Raw genomic sequence first — 15,093 nt, 5'->3', positions numbered from 1 at the left:
AGGGGAGCAGGAGGGGCCTGGGGCAGAAGTCAGGCGTGGGTCCCAGCCACCTGCGGCATGGGTCCGGCCTGACTCCCGCGGCGGCCCGAGGGGTGCCTCCTCGCACGATTTCAATCACGCGCTGGGCCTCTAGTATAGACAATAACATTGTAGTCACCATGTGTGGTGTCAGGTGGGTATTAGATTCATTGGGGTGACCACTTCATAAGATATATAAATGTTTAATCACTATGTCGGAAATCTGAAACTAATGTAATATTGTCAACTATAATTAAAGAACCAAACTTTTAAAATATATTGTTATTTCAGAGAAGGGAGAAGGAGAGAGAGATAGAAACATCAATGATGAGAGAGAATCATGGATCAGCTGCCTCCTGCACGCCCCACACTGGGGATCGAGCCCGCAACCCGGGCATGCGCCCTGACTGGGAATCGAACCGTGACCTCCTGGTTCATAGATTGATGCTCAAACACTGAGCCATGCTGGCTGGGCAAGAAACAAATTTTAAAAAAAGAGAACTAACATCCTCTTCCTCTTTATTCCTTCCTTCCAGTTCCTTCCTGTCTCTTCCACCCGCCCACCCTCTCAGTCACTCCCTTACCCAGCAGCCACTTGCAGGAGAAGCTGTTCCTGCTGCTCATCCCACCTGGAAGGAACCTTGAAGAGGGAGGACCACAGCCAGCCAAGGCCTCAGGGGGCTGCCGAGGGGGAGGGGGCAGGGCCTGTCTGCAGGGAAGGCTCCCCAGGCCTGGTAGGGATGACCCAGAAGGGGGTGGGGAGGCAAGCTTACTAAAGACTTCACTGTCATGGGGGTCCCCCACCACAAGCAGCGGTCGGCTCCTCCAGGTGCCCCTCCTCCCTACCTGCCAGGTCCTAGGCCCCCACGTCCCCTGCAGCCCTGGCTCTCGGACCAGCCCAATCCCACTAGTGCCTCGGTGAACCACCAGGAGTGTGGGCTTGGAGAGAACCCGGGGAGCAGAGGCCTGGCAGCGAGGCCGGTGGCACAGCCTTTACCCAGGCCCCAGGGGCAGAGATGCCTCGCCCAATGCCCCAGGCAGCACAGGCGAGTACACGGTGACATGATGGCCATCAGCCACAAAGGGCTGTGGGTCGTGCCCAGCTGGACTCAGAGACAGGGGGCAGGGTGGCACCCCCACCCCCACCACAGTCTTGAAAACCCAGCCGCCTTTGTCAGGTCCCGGGCCTGGGACACTTGGTGGCCTGGGACCCTGCTCCCCACCCAGGACGAGCGCGGAGAGCCCCGTGTACGGCTCACGTGCAGGGCCAGGCCCACTGAATGGCTGTTCAGGACGTTCTTTGCTGGCTGTGGGGGCACCGGGCACAGACGCACAGATGCAATCTGAGGGGCGAGGGGCGGAGAGCATCTGCAGCCTGACACCCACCCATGGCCCGGGTGCAGCTCTGCTTGGGAATGAGGTGGGCTTCCCGTGGCGGGGCCCCGGGACCAGGCGGGCCTGTACTGCTTTTCCTTTATGGCACCTGTGGTTCCGGTCTTTTCTGGGCAGGCTTCCCTCTCCCGCATTTCCCTCTTTTCTGAGGCTCCAGTGACCTGGGATCTGTTAGGTCTTCAGTCCCATCGGGACATTTGCTTGGTGTGAAGTAAGGGGCTGACACCCGCTGGGTGACCCTGCTCCCTCTCCCTCTCCCACTGCAGGGAGTGCCGGGTCACACAGGGGGCGGGGCCCTGTGCCCGGAGAAGAGGCTGATGCGCCAGAGGAAGGTGGGGTCCTGGCAGTTTGCAGTCACTGAGGCCTGGGTGAGGTGCTCCCTGGAAACCCTGCAACCCAGCCCCACCGCTCAGGTCTGCGCCCCAGCTGAGCCGCGGTGGCACCCCGTCTCTGTGCCACGCGCAGTCTTAAAGCTCTCTGCAGCTTCAGAGCAGTTTTAAGTGCGCCCCCTCCTCACGGGGTCACCTTGTGCTCTGGGGTGCACGCTGAGAGCCCCGTGGCCCCTTCTCCCCACCCTGGCAGACCCTCATCCTGTACCAGGCTGGAAGAAAAGGGGTCGCCCTGCTCAGTGTGGGGGCTTCTGGAGCGTCTCAGTTGAGACCCCCACAGGGTCCCAGACGTAAGAAACAGCATCCCCAGCAACTGGAGAGGCGCTGGGCTGTGAGAACCCACCGGCCTCTTCCCGAGGGTGGGAGGAGCTCTTTGACCTCCCTCCCGTCCTCCGTGCCACATGCAGGCAGGACCGGAAGCTCGTCGTCCTGCTGGGCGTCTGCAGCCGCTTCTGTGGGCTGCGGTGCAGCTCTGCTTGGGAATGAGGTGGGCTTCCCGCGGCGGGGCCCCAGGACCAGGCGGGCCTGTAGAGCCAGGGCGGGGGCTTTGGTCCTAGCCGGTGGGGGTGCCAGGTGAGGGCAGGAAGAGGCCAGCAGGGAGAGGGAATGGCAGGAGCGGGGGCCTGGAGGCTGGCTCTGCTCGCCTGCCCCTGCCCTGGGCCCCTTCCCTCTTCACGTGGTGGTGGTGGTGAGGTTACTCCATTTTGGGGGATCCAAGGGGAGTGCCTTCCTGAGGGACAGGGGTGAGGGAGCAGAACGTGTCTGGTGGCCCAGAAAGACATCGATCCCTGTAAGTGAAGCTCGCGTCCTACAGGTGGACTTGCTGTGTGCGAGGGTCTGTGAATTTCACACCATCGGCCAGATCCTACAGGTGGACTTGCTGTGTGTGAGGGTCTGTGAATTTCACATCATCGGCCAGAGCCCCTCCCCGAGGTGTGCCCGGTGCCCACCCCCACACCCTTGTTAGCTTGGAGGGAGGGCTGTTGTCACGGCCCAAAGCCCTCCAACGTCTCATTTCTTTTCATAACGTGAATTTCCCTGGTCGAGGAGCTCTGATGCTTGCCGCGGGTTTTACTCCTCTTCTGTGGGTGCCTGTTCAGAGCCTCGGTCCGTGCTTGTCTGAGCGCGATGTCTAATTAATTTGTTGTTGCTTATTAGGAATATTGCTCCTTTGTCTAGCCAGTGGCGGGAAATGCCTCCTCGCCTGCCCTTTACTGTTGATTTTCATCTGGCGCGAGGCCTCCCCAGGCCCCTCTGCTTTTCCTTTATGGCACCTGTGGTTCCGGTCTTTTCTGGGCAGGCTTCCCTCTCCCACATTTCCCTCTTTTCTGAGGCTCCAGTGACCTGGGATCTGTTAGGTCTTCAGTCCCATCGGGACATTTGCTTGGTGTGAAGTAAGGGGCTGACACCCGCTGGGTGACCCTGCTCCCTCTCCCTCTCCCACTGCAGGGAGTGCCGGGTCACACAGGGGGCGGGGCCCTGTGCCCGGAGAAGAGGCTGATGCGCCAGAGGAAGGTGGGGTCCTGGCAGTTTGCAGTCACTGAGGCCTGGGTGAGGTGCTCCCTGGAAACCCTGCAACCCAGCCCCACCGCTCAGGTCTGCGCCCCAGCTGAGCCGCGGTGGCACCCCGTCTCTGTGCCACGCGCAGTCTTAAAGCTCTCTGCAGCTTCAGAGCAGTTTTAAGTGCGCCCCCTCCTCACGGGGTCACCTTGTGCTCTGGGGTGCACGCTGAGAGCCCCGTGGCCCCTTCTCCCCACCCTGGCAGACCCTCATCCTGTACCAGGCTGGAAGAAAAGGGGTCGCCCTGCTCAGTGTGGGGGCTTCTGGAGCGTCTCAGTTGAGACCCCCACAGGGTCCCAGACGTAAGAAACAGCATCCCCAGCAACTGGAGAGGCGCTGGGCTGTGAGAACCCACCGGCCTCTTCCCGAGGGTGGGAGGAGCTCTTTGACCTCCCTCCCGTCCTCCGTGCCACATGCAGGCAGGACCGGAAGCTCGTCGTCCTGCTGGGCGTCTGCAGCCGCTTCTGTGGGCTGCGTCCCGGGCCAGCTCTTTGCCTTTCTGTGACCAGTGCTCACAACAGCCCTGCCAGGCAGACTCCATGATCCCTCCTTTAGAGGAGAGGACAGAGGCTCAGAGAGGTTAAGTAACCTCTACAGAGTCACACAGCATGCAGGGAAACGGAAGTCACAGAAGGAGGCGTCGCAGTGGCTGAGCCGGAGGACGGCAGCAAAGCACTGCGGTGTCGGCACACAGCAGGCAGTCGGACAACTGACCGGCCTCTCCTCTCCCTCCTCCCCTTCTCTACGCCCCTCCCTCTCTTTCCCAGCGGACTTCCTCGTGAGGGAGCAGAACGTGTCTGGTGGCCCAGAAAGACAGCGATCTCTGTAAGGGAAGCTCGCGTCCTACAGGTGGACTTGCTGTGTGTGAGGGTCTGTGAATTTCACATCATCGGCCAGAGCCCCTCCCCGAGGTGTGCCCGGTGCCCACCCCCACACCCTTGTTAGCTTGGAGGGAGGGCTGTTGTCACGGCCCAAAGCCCTCCAACGTCTCATTTCTTTTCATAACGTGAATTTCCCTGGTCGAGGAGCTCTGATGCTTGCCGCGGGTTTTACTCCTCTTCTGTGGGTGCCTGTTCAGAGCCTCGGTCCGTGCTTGTCTGAGCGCGATGTCTAATTAATTTGCTTGTTGCTTATTAGGAATATTGCTCCTTTGTCTAGCCAGTGGCGGGGAATGCCTCCTCGGCCTGCCGTTTACTGTTGATTTTCATCTGGCGCGAGGCCTCCCCAGGCCCCTCTGCTTTTCCTTTATGGCACCTGTGGTTCCGGTCTTTTCTGGGCAGGCTTCCCTCTCCCACATTTCCCTCTTTTCTGAGGCTCCAGTGACCTGGGATCTGTTAGGTCTTCAGTCCCATCGGGACATTTGCTTGGTGTGAAGTAAGGGGCTGACACCCGCTGGGTGACCCTGCTCCCTCTCCCTCTCCCACTGCAGGGAGTGCCGGGTCACACAGGGGGCGGGGCCCTGTGCCCGGAGAAGAGGCTGATGCGCCAGAGGAAGGTGGGGTCCTGGCAGTTTGCAGTCACTGAGGCCTGGGTGAGGTGCTCCCTGGAAACCCTGCAACCCAGCCCCACCGCTCAGGTCTGCGCCCCAGCTGAGCCGCGGTGGCACCCCGTCTCTGTGCCACGCGCAGTCTTAAAGCTCTCTGCAGCTTCAGAGCAGTTTTAAGTGCGCCCCCTCCTCACGGGGTCACCTTGTGCTCTGGGGTGCACGCTGAGAGCCCCGTGGCCCCTTCTCCCCACCCTGGCAGACCCTCATCCTGTACCAGGCTGGAAGAAAAGGGGTCGCCCTGCTCAGTGTGGGGGCTTCTGGAGCGTCTCAGTTGAGACCCTCACAGGGTCCCAGACATAAGAAACAGCGTCCCCGGCAACTGGAGAGGCCCCGGGCTGTGAGAACCCACCGGCCTCTTCCTGAGGGTGGGAGGAGCTCTTTGACCTCCCTCCCGTCCTCCGTGCCACATGCAGGCAGGACCGGAAGCTCGTCGTCCTGCTGGGCGTCTGCAGCCGCTTCTGTGGGCTGCGTCCCGGGCCAGCTCTTTGCCTTTCTGTGACCAGTGCTCACAACAGCCCTGCCAGGCAGACTCCATGATCCCTCCTTTAGAGGAGAGGACAGAGGCTCAGAGAGGTTAAGTAACCTCTACAGAGTCACACAGCATGCAGGGAAACGGAAGTCACAGAAGGAGGCGTCGCAGTGGCTGAGCCGGAGGACGGCAGCAAAGCACTGCGGTGTCGGCACACAGCAGGCAGTCGGACAACTGACCGGCCTCTCCTCTCCCTCCTCCCCTTCTCTACGCCCCTCCCTCTCTTTCCCAGCGGACTTCCTCGCCACCTGAAATCCATGAGGACCATGGCAGGTGAACACCAGCCTTGAGACAGGAACTCAGCAACAGAGTGGCAAGCGCCATTCATTTAAGGGCTCGCTCCATAAACTTGCCCCCATGTGGAGGCCCTCAGCCAGGCACCCCTAGAGTCCGCAGCTCTCTGTCTACCTGGAAGTTCACACCATCCGAGGGCAGCTCTCAGGAGGTGGGACATCGGAGGTGGTCCCCGAGAGGAGCCTCGAGTCTGCTCGTCAAGGATCTGAGCCGTTGGTGATGCTCCGGCAAGGGCGGGGGTGGGGGGGATGTCCGGTCCCCGGTGTGCAGAGAACAGCGTGTAACATTTTCAAAACTTGTTGAACAGAACACAAGAAGGTGCACAACATGATGTATGGTTTCATGTATAAAATGCAATAACCAGTAAAAGAAAAAAAAAGTGTAGAAATGAGGATAGTGGCCACCCCAGGGGCCGGGGGCTGCTGACCTGCGGGAGGCGTGCCGGGGGTTTCCGGGCGCTGGCGAGATTGTGTTTCTTTATCGGGAGGAGGCTGGCGAAGGTGGGCCTTTGATTTTCTGAAAATCTAATATTGTCCCTGTGATCTGTGGACTTCCCTGCCTGTGTATTATACTCCAATAAAAAGTTGAAATTTGTTGAAACCCGAGCTCAGGGGACGGGAGCGTTTGAACATTATTCCGCTGGTGGTGGACCGACCCAGGAGGCCCCTGAGCGATGGCAGTTCGTGACCGGGGCTGTGTTTCAGATGATGGATCTGGCGGGGCGCGCGCGATGGATTAGCGGGCAGGGCCGGGGACGGCTGGCGATTGCTCAGCGCCTGTCGCGAGTGCAGGTGAGAGCAATTCACAGCCCCCCCGGGGAGGAGGCGCCGTGCACGGGCTGTCGGAGGCCTCATTAACTACCGGAAAGAGAAATGAACCAATTTCACAGCCCTGGTCGTGCCTTCTCCCAGGATGTGAGGTCAAAGGCGATGCGGGTGAAGGCCGGTAGCGAGACGATTAATTCCCCTGGATAAAGCCTTAATCTAACACATAACAGCAAATTCTTGTTTTTCCATTAAAAACAATTCCTCAGCCCCCACGTCGGCTGCCAGGGCCTTAATGAGATCCCTTTCCCACCCGGGGGCTCAATTGGACCTTTGTTCCTCGGCCATGGGGTTCAGGAGATTGCTAGCTTGGCCGTGGCCGGTGGGGCTGTTCGCACTGATGGGGAGCGCGGGGCTGGACGGGACATAGCGGCACGGAGTTCTCGCGACCTCGGCTGAACTGCAGGTTGGCCTAACTCCTTGGAAGAATGTGTGGGGAGGTTGGCTGGGGCCAGGCCTGGGCACGGGGTGAGACGGGAAAAGCCCTCACTATGTCCCTAAGCTGCTGAGTGACCCCGGGCAAGGCTTGCCCCTTCCTTGCTCCGTCTCCTCCCATGTCGGGTAAGACAGCTACCCCCTGGGAAGGCCGTCACCCTGGAATCAGGTCCCTGGCTGGGGAAGGCTCAGCAGGACCCTGGGCAGGAACATGCAGGTCTGCCTAACTCTGGGGGAGGGGCGGTGGGCGGCCACTCCTGGCATTTGCCAGCAGCCGGGGACGCTTCATGGTGTTGCACGGGAAGTGGTCTGTGGCCTTGCTCCTGCGATACGGCCGAGGAGGGACCTCTTCAACTTGGACCCCAACAGAGAGTGACTTGCCACCAGGGAGGTGACGTGAACACCGCCTGCCTCCCAAGACCAGGTGAGCGGTCATCCGGGCCTGCCCAGGATGTTCCTGCTGGCGGCTCCAGGGGCCCTGCATCCAGGACACCCCTCTCTCCCAGGCAGTGGTGGAGGTGGTGGCCCTCCTTGCAGGCCTCAATAAAAGCTTGGGGACTGAGAACAATGGCATCTCAGGCTGAGGACCTGGGGTGAACCCTGCCCGAGCAGCAGCTGGGACTGACCCCGAGCACAGCGCCCTTCCCGCCCAGTCCTCAGAGAGGGGACTGGAAAAGGCTGTCAGAATCCAGTCAAAGCCAGATTGTTGGACAGGAGAGAACTGTACCCTAAACTCTGCCTGTTGTTGGGGTGTTTGCTGTGGATCAGACGGACCGGTGCCCTTTCCAGGCCATGGGCTCCCTCAGCCCCATTGAATCCACGCCTCGTCTCCAGAGACCCGGAGTTAACACGATATCCTCCAGAGTTGCCGAGGAGGGGCTGGCTGGCCCCATGCCCCCCCTCCCCCACCTCTGCAGCCAGCCTTCGGGAGCCAGGACCTTGGCTCAACCAGGCTTACTTCCCACCGGACCTGTGCCAGTCACAAGCTTGCCAGCTGAGGCCTCAGGGTCTGGCCCACCTCACAGGGCTCCCCGACTCCAGCTGCCTCGGTTTCCAACAAGGAGCAAGGCCCAAGGTCACTGGGCGGCCACCCAGCCAGGTCAGAGCATCGCGGATCTGAGAAATCCCTGTAGAGGGAGCGTTATGGTAGCTTTTGGCCTGGTCACAGTATCTGGGACTGGAAGTCTCACCTCCGTTAATGAGGTGTCACCGGAGGGGTGTCCAGCACAGGCCTGGATGCTGGACGGGCCGATACGACTCCCAAACAGGTTCCCCAGCGGGCGGTGCGCATCCAAGTGGGACACCTCCCGGCCAACCCCCCGCTGCCCGGGAGGCGCCTGTGGGAATCGCATCCAGCAGTGACCTGGGCAATCAGGAGCCACGGGCTGAAAACCTTTGTCACTGAGAAAATATGCAGATGCTTATTAGAACAACATTTTTTGGGCTCTTGTAAAATAAACATATTGGGTCGAATGTTGCTACAAGTACTACATTTACAGAGAGGCAAGGAAGGTATGAAATTGTGGTCAGAGTTGGCGAAGATGAAAAATTACAGCGGGGTTAGCTTCTTGTGCTGTAAATTGGAAAATTCCGAGATGTGTGGCACCGCTGTGGAGGCCCAAACTTCTAAATGAAATTTATTATTTCTGTAAAATCTGGAAACAACATCTTCAGGGATGACAAATGCAGAGAAAACATGATTTCCGGCTTGATATTTGGTCTCCTTGCAGACGGTTTTCATTAAAAAGGGCTTTATAAAAATGATAAAAATGTTACAGTTTGCTAAATTAAGTCTGAAACAGTGTTATGTAATAATCTGGTGCATTTTAATCTTTTTTTTTTTTTTTTGAAAGCCTGACATATTGAAAAGAACCTCAGTCTTGGGCACCACCAAAATAGAGGAAAGAAAAAAGAAACACTCCACTCATCTTGGGTTGTTTTGCACATTTCTTAACTGAAGTCTGTCCTCGGGAAGAGTTGCTGCCAAGTGAGTAAGCATCGAAGACCCAGCACTTCAGACCTCCAAGAGCTGTCGCAGCCGTGACGGGGCCAAAGGACAATGGGTTTTCATTGTTCTGTTTTCTCTTGGAAACCAACATGGAAAAGGATAACTGCTCTGTTTCCACCTCTTGGACCCATAATGCAACACACTCAAGAATGTGGGGGAGCCATGGAAGAGGCAGAAGGAACAAGCCCCAGTTTACAGCTCTTGTGGGAAGTCTTTTGAAAAAAGAGCAATGGAAAGGGCCTTCCAAAGGACCCTCAGAAAGGGTCTGGGTTCTGGAGAAAGAAATTGAATTTGAGAGGCAGCTTTGGGGAGTTGTAAGAGCACTGGGCTCAGACTACAGAAATCCATAGCTATGACACCATCAGGGCCAAGGATTGGATAGATGACTGCATGGATGGATGGGTGGATGGATGGATGGATGGATGGATGGATGGATGGATGAATGGATGGGTGGATGGATGGATGGATGGATGTATGTATGGAGAGATGGGTGAATGGATGAATGGATGGGTGGATGGATGGATGGATGGATGGATGAATTGGATGGATGGATGGAAGGATAAAGAGATGAATTGGAGAGATGAATAGGTAGATGGGTGGGTGGGTGGATGTATGAATTGGTTGAGTGGATAGATGGATGAATGACTGAACTAGATTGTGGGATGGATTGATGGATGGGAGGATGAATTGGATGGATGGATGGATGGATGGATTGGATTGGATGGATAGATAGATAGATGAATAGATGGATGGGTGAATGGGTGGCTGGGTGGATAGATGGATGTATGGGTGGGTGGATGTATAGATGGATGGATGGGTAAATGGGTGGGTGGACAGATAGATGGATGGATGGGTAAATGGATGGATGGAGAGATAGATGAGTGGATCAACAGATGTATGGCAGGAAGCAGACAGACCCCAGCTTTGGCAAATTTGGATGATTAGACTCTGTCATAGTGTCAACCAGAGATGTTGTGGAAGTACCTGGGACCCTAGTGGGTGTCATGGCAAAACCTGGAGTGGATGCTCTCATCTCTGGTCAGCCCCTCCCTGAAAACAACAAGGCCATCTTGTTGCCCCATTTGATTTTTTTCTTTTTTAAAAAATAACTTATTAAAGATTACTTAACTGCAAAATGAAACCATACGCGAGCAACTAAATAGGATGTGACTCAGTCCCCGAAGCAGGGTGGCCTGTGGTGGGTCGCTTCCCCAGGGCTGTCCACCCTGGTGTTGGGTCAGAGCAGGGCGCCTAGAAAAGGAACACTCCTTCCCAGGCGGACTTGCAGCCAGGACGATGCTCTCACCTCAGCTCAGCAAGATGCAGCTTCTAGTCTAACGCACGCAGATTTAGACCTGCTAACTCCACCCCTCACCTGTACACAAGGCTGGCTGATCACCCATGAGATGAGGTTCCCTCCCAGCTTTGGGTGCTGTCTTCCATCTTCCCCCAAGTGCCTAAGGAAACTTCCTGGAAGAGTTGGGCAAGGTGGGCCTGGAGGTCGAACCTCGGTCCAGGGTCCATGCTATATCCTGGACACAGTCATAGATCCACAAGTCCTTTCTGTGATTTTTTGGAAAGACCTTATGCCTCCATCTTGTTCCCATGGCGGCCCAAGGGACTCTGACACTGAAATCCTCGCTGAAAGCCAGAGATGATCTCTGCTTGCCTGTCCTCTGGCTACAGCTTAGCAGCCAGAGCAAAGCAGAACACAGGCTTGATTCTCGGTGAACCCATGAGACACCTGTCCTGTCCAGAAGGACTCCTGGGATTGGTGCCGGGGTGGTGGAACAAGGTCCAATTCCCGCCCACGTGCTCACTCACCTGAGAGAAGTTAGCAGGAGGCCCCAGGGACCTGGAAAAGGGAACAGCCATTTCTGGCAAAGTCAAGGGAAGCCTAGAGGGTGTGAGGACCATTTTCTGGAGAAGATGGTCTTTGGGCTGGGCCTTCAGGAGATGGGAGGTGCCACTCGCAGTTTTGAACTCACCTGGTGAACACACCTTGTCGGCCCTATGTTCACTGGGGGTGGGGGTGGAGGAGGACTAGCCAGGCCTCTGGAACAGCTCCCTGGAGCCGCGGGCAGTGCTTACACAGGCCTTCCAGCTCACCCGCTCTTGGAGCTGCAGGAACCGTGGCAAAGAACACAATTTCCAGTAAACAACAGGGTGGTCTGGGCTTTTTCCCCAAGAAGAAGGCTCCAGAGAGTCAGTCAGACAAAGCCACCTCAGGGGTCTGGACACAACTTCACTGGAATGTCAGTTAAAAACGACTCGTGTTTGGGTTGTCATCTGTTACTACAAATCACTCGCTGCCTCTGCCACAAACATCCCTGTGTCTAGATTTAACGAACTGTAGTGAAAAGTGGGATGCATTTCTCAGGAAGCCCGGACCCATTCACCACAGAGGCTCACAGGCAGGCATCGCCCTGAAGGTAGGTAGCTAAGGAGTGAGACGTGAGAGGGTGTCCCCAGCATCCAACAAGGCATGCTTGATCTGGGTCAGATGACGGCACCCCCTTTACCACCGGGCTTCAGCCGACCCCGGCTTTACCTGCCTGTGCCAAGACTGTGGGAACAAAGTGGGCATGGACCAGGACCCGACAAGGGGGCCCATCCACCCACGTTCCAGACGATTCTGTGAAAGAGACTGGACGCTCAGCAAGACACTGGCCAGCTCAGGTTTTCCTGATGCCCAGACACACATTCGAAGTATGGGGGGCGGGGGGAGTCTCCTCTGACACCACTGAGCAGCCAGCCTCTTCCGTTCTTCCTGGGAGCCTGGTGGGCGCCCCGGAGCAGCCCACCACCATGACCTGCCGCTCCCCCAGCCCCCCCTTCAGAAGGAGCCCATCCCCTAGGAGACTGAGAGCTGGGTCCCTGTTCTGTGGGCCAGACACACCGCTGATCACAGACGGGTCCCCACCTCGAGAGGGGCGTGGCTCCAGGACAGGGGTCTCACACTGGGGTCCCAGGACTCCCTGCCACCCAAACGTGAATGTGCCCACCAGCCCCCTCAGTGCCGGCGTGCTGGTGTACACGTTCCTCTGGGAACAGGATCCAGTTTTTACCGTATTTCTAAAGGCCTCTGTGTGCCATGGAGGGGTCACTCCAAAGAATGTTCTGGTCTCAAGGGAGGCTGTGGGGGCAGCGGGAGGTGCGGGGTCAGAGCAGCCTGGATTCCCATCCCGGCCAGTTCCCATGACTGCCGGTGAGCCAGCTGGTCTGCCTGTCTGTTCCTACCTGTTCCGCCGGCTACCTGGGCTGTCAGGACAGAGCCCAGGTGCCGTGTTGCCTCGATGTCCCGTGTCCATGTGGGAACATCACAGCTCATGTTCCCGGCCTCACACAGCCCACGTGCTGGGGAGAGCTGGGCGTGTGGCTGGAACGTTCTTCGTGGGAATAACCATGTCCCTCTGGGGCCTCGTGGGGACTTCCGAATCTATGGAACTTCCGTGCCTCCATTTCTTGTTTAATTCTCACAGCGACCTCGTCAGGCTGGGCTCACTGGATACGAATATAAGGAACCAAGAGGCCCGTAGCCAGCCCGACAGGCAGAGGAGAGGGCACTGCCCAACCCGACCGCCCCAAGCCCGCCTCTCGCTGAAGTTCTGTCTACAGAGGGTGTGTGAGCCCCTGGGGCCCCACAGGCGGAAAGTCTGGGTTGTCTGAGCTCCGTTCCCCTGGCACTAACAGGCCTGCCTTTCCTTGATTCCACCCCCACCGCAGCCGAGGCCGCAGGGGGCTGGCTGCGGGAGCAGCCCCAGAGGCTCGTTAGGAGGCCGGGCATAATGAGCCGCTGCAGCATTGGGCCACGCGGCCCGCGGGGCGCTGTTACATAAGCGAGCCCCTCCCCCGCCCGCCGCATGACCGCTCCCACCACGCGCCCGTGGGGGGCATGGGGCTGTGACAGTCAGCGAGGCACCTGCCACCGCACACCCCCGGTGCCCAGAGCAGGCAGGAATGATCTCATCCGCCTGATGAGGGTGAGCCCCGAGGGCCAATCAGTGGGCCAGCGCCACCACCACCGCGGGGTCCGGCCAGCTCAGCAGGAGAGCGAGAGCCCAGGGCCCGGAGCCTGAGACCAGCGCCTCCATCCTCATCAATGCCCAGTGGGAGGGGTCCCCTCTAAAGCCCGTGAACTCTGGAGGTCTGGCAGGTCTTCCCAGGGGGACAGTGGCCGAGCTGCCCAGCCCCGCCTCCGGCCGACACAGCAGATATCTGAGCTGCGGGGTTTCTAATGTCAGTCTGGCCTGAGCCTCTCCTCCACATCCCAGCGAGATGGACGGGGAGCTCACTCCAGCCCACCTGGCTCTGAGCATAGAAACTTCTGGAGGTGAAGTGAAAACTGACCACCCCTCGCCCCCCAGGCCCTAGGCATGAGTTCTGCTGCCCAAGGCCTCACAAGGTGGCGGGCACAGGCCCGGCCATCACCGCTCAGTGGAAGCCCGGTTCCATCCGAGCCAAGAGAAAGCACAGAACCACAGAGGGAGCCCTCGGGGAGATGGCACCCAGCACCCTGGGAGCCTGTCCCCTGCTCACGCCCACCCGGGAACGGCCGTGGCTTCTCAGGGCAGGTGGCCCTCGGCTGCTCCAGGGAGGCGGCAAGGCGCGAGGAAAGACCACTGAGTAAACTCACTCACGGGACCATGTTTCCCCGTGGGAGACAAGGCGATGATCAGGTGTGAGGTCTGGGCACAAAGGAGGCGTCCTCTAGTTCCAGAGCCTTCGCTGGCTCCTGCCCCTGGATCTTTGCAGACACGGGCGGGCCCCCTCCTCCCTGAACCTGCCCTCCGCACACCCGGGTTTTCCTGTCTTCAGAGCCTTCCACAGCTCCTTTCCCCAGACCAGCCGGGTCCCCTGGGGTGGCCTGCGGTGTCCCTGGCCCTCGGGCCCCTCTCCCCTCCGACAGGAGCCCTGCTGGCCCCACAGGCTGTCATCGCCCCTCCTTAGTTCTCTCCAAGCCGCTGCTGGTTTCGGAGCCTGGAAGGTCTGACATGTTTTCCCAACATTTGCTTCTCATTTCAAAGGGCAAACCTGGCAAGTCGGGGAAGGTTCCGTGTTTTTCTCCTCCGCCGGCTCCCCTCTGCCTTCTCCTCGCAGGGAGAAGCGTCTGTGAAGTTGATCTTGGGTGGCTGTTCTCAAATAACTGGGCCGAGGAGCTGACAAGGAGCGAGCAGGACCAGCCCACGTCTCTGGCAGCTTCGCTTTCCCATGGACGTTTCCAAAGAGGGTTTGGTGCGAAGGGTGTTTCTTGAACTCGTCGGGTTTCTCTGGTCCGTGCCGACGGCCGTCCACAAATCACATTTATCATGGGAAGGGCAGGGCCCACCAGCTGTCCAAGGGCCGCTGAGCCCAGCCACAGCCCGCACAGCGCTGGGCCTGCCTCTGCGCGCCTGCTCTAGACATCCAGTGGACACAGGACCCTGGGCTGTGAGTCGGAGCTCCCCGTCCCCCGAGAGGTCCCCTTCCAGCAAAAGTGGCCGAGAAGGTGAAGGGGGAGAGAGTGTGGCACTGGGCCCAAAGCCCAGCCCACCAAGGGTCCCCTGGGAGATCTCGGGGTGGCTCTACTCCCTGAGCTTCGGTGGTAGTGGTACCGTCGAAATGACAATAGCACTCACTTCTTCACAGAAGCAGCGTGGGCTCCGTGAGGCCGCCATACATGCCGCTGGGTTTCCTGTTGGTAACACTATTCCGAGTACACAGCTTCCCACCGCTCTCATTTCTACTCAGTTAAGGTGCCATCGCCACGGGCTGGGGCACATTAGGGAGAAAGGGTTACTGCTTCCTGTGGGCGGGAGGTAGGGGTGGACTCATCTTGGGTGAGCTAGACGTCTCTCGGTAAAGGGGTCCCCTCTGCTGTCACCTCCCAGGGGTCCAAAGCAGGGTGAAGGCTTCGTGGCCAGGGGGCATGAGGCTGAGGAAAGGGGCATAGGGCCCTGCCCACCCTTTGCCAGGAGGCTTCTTGGACCAGGCTGAGCCTTTATTCACATTTTCAAGGATGGGAGCAAAAGCACCCCCCAACCCCACCCACTGGGCCCAACTAAACTCATTCCAGAGATGGGGAAACTGAGGCTGGGTGTCCCCCAGGCAATCCAGGA

The sequence above is a fragment of the Myotis brandtii genome, unplaced genomic scaffold (assembly GCF_000412655.1).
Source record: "Myotis brandtii unplaced genomic scaffold, ASM41265v1 scaffold535, whole genome shotgun sequence".
NCBI lineage: Eukaryota > Metazoa > Chordata > Mammalia > Chiroptera > Vespertilionidae > Myotis > Myotis brandtii.
This window is presented reverse-complemented; position numbering follows the sequence as displayed.